Here is a 2,060-nt window from a genome sequence, read left to right as displayed (position 1 = left end):
CCCGCAGCCTCCGAAGCAGCACCGCTAGTACGGAGATATCCCGTACGAAATCGACGACCGCCAGATCGCTACACGCCATCTTAATTTTGTGTAACGGTAGCTCCCCACAATTTACGCGGGAGGAACTGTCATGTATGCGATAGCGCCACGTGTTGTTAAGAGCGCCCAGCTAAGCTGCCCAGTGATCATGTGACCCGGCTGCGATAACTATAAAGCTGGCATGTCTCGGCTTCCTCGCAGCTCACTTTTCACTTCCTTTTGTACCGTGTTACTTGCGGCACGATGCAGCAATAAAGTGCGTGCTACTGTTTACGTTCGTCTCCGGGCTTTGTAGGTAACAGGAACCTGCCAATAACCGCAGCGCAGGTTTAGCGACGAGAACTCGGCTTCTTGTAAGCAGTCGAGAGCGTATGATCTTTGCGTGTGATCTTGTTCAACCGGCTGTAAAGAGAAATTCTAAATCCATCCCAAATTAGCTTCAGATCAAGATGCTCTATATGGCAGGACAACATAGACCCTGAAAGTCGCATTCCATTAGCTAGTCGTGAAATAAAATGTGCTGCGTCAGTCACTCTCGACATCGCAAAAGCATATGACAGCGTCGAACACATAGTTTTAATTAATCAGCTTCACAACCTTTACTTTCCAAAGTATATTCAGGAGTGAATTACGGAATTCTTACTAAATAGAACAATTTATTTCTTACAACGCGGCATCTCGTCTTCTACTTACGCTCGAACAAGAGGCGTCGCTCAAGAGGCAGTCCTTTCCCCTGTATTATTTAATATCTTAATGTGCTCGATTCCTCGACATGAGGACGTACACACATATCTATATGCTGGTGATATTGAATTTTTTTCAGCAGTAGATGATATTCACAAGCTACACCAAACACTACAATCATACTTGTCAGCCGTAGAAAGTTGGCCTGATGGTATACATCTGCATTTAAATGTCAGCAAATACTCTGTACTAACATTCCCATTGAAAGACCGTATTCACGTGTCACTTCCTTATCATCTCGCGAGTAATCCACAAGTAAATAATGTAAAATATCTTGGTGTGATATATGATATATATTATATACGACCGATCTATGTATTGGAAGGCTCACATTTAATACATCACAGCAAAGGGTGTTCGGGTGGTTGGCTTGTTAAGGAAAATCAGCAGTAGTAGGTTAGGTATGCGGAGGAAAATGCTTTTATTGATGTACTGCATGTATGTGCGCCCAGTTCTTGAATTTGGTTGCATATTATACACTGGGGCTCCTGCTTGTAACCTTCATCCTCTTGTAGTGATCGAGAGACAAGCCTTGAGATTATGTTTAGGCCTTCCTAAATTTGTAGCAATAATGGTCTTGTATCTAGAAGCTAGGTTGCCCTCACTTGCTACCCGTTTAAAGAAGGACGTGGACATCGTTAGTAACATTATTGTTTCATGACACAGATTGCTGAAATTTAGCACACGTACTGCAAATTATATTAAAAATATGAGGTAAAACCTTGAGGAAATTATCTTCATTATTTTTTTTTATATTTTAGAAGTTCCTTGCTCGTGGAAAGCCTGGAACAGTGATGAAACATGCTAGGAGGCTCGAACTACTTTGTATCTTTGCTCCCATACTGTTTGTCCTTAAAGACAGTGTTAGATTTTTTTACAGCCCAAATACTTTTCTGCTGAACATAACATGCAAATGCATGTGTCTCAGCTAATCTTGTTGTTCAGGAATTATGAAATAAGAAAATAATGAAAGTCTAAACAAAAATTTCAAGACAGTGTTGAAGTACACCACAGTCTATTGATTGCAGAACAACCAGCATAAAAACTGGTCCAGCCATAGTTGTACTATGCTTTCCACAAGCGAAGTGGCAGGCACAAAAAACTCTTTTGAGAGAATGGACAACAAAGCTTTGGTTGAAGTCGGCCCTACACTAAAGTGTGCCAGGACAGTAATAATTGGTGTCCTTGCCAGGATGCAGTCTTTTGGGCCTCTACTCGTTAACTTGGCATGATTTAGGAAGTTCATTATCCCCTATCTTTCACCGCGGACGCTTTTT

Source organism: Rhipicephalus sanguineus, chromosome 11 (genome assembly GCF_013339695.2).
Source record: "Rhipicephalus sanguineus isolate Rsan-2018 chromosome 11, BIME_Rsan_1.4, whole genome shotgun sequence".
Lineage (NCBI taxonomy): Eukaryota > Metazoa > Arthropoda > Arachnida > Ixodida > Ixodidae > Rhipicephalus > Rhipicephalus sanguineus.
Note: the sequence above shows the minus strand (reverse complement) of the source record.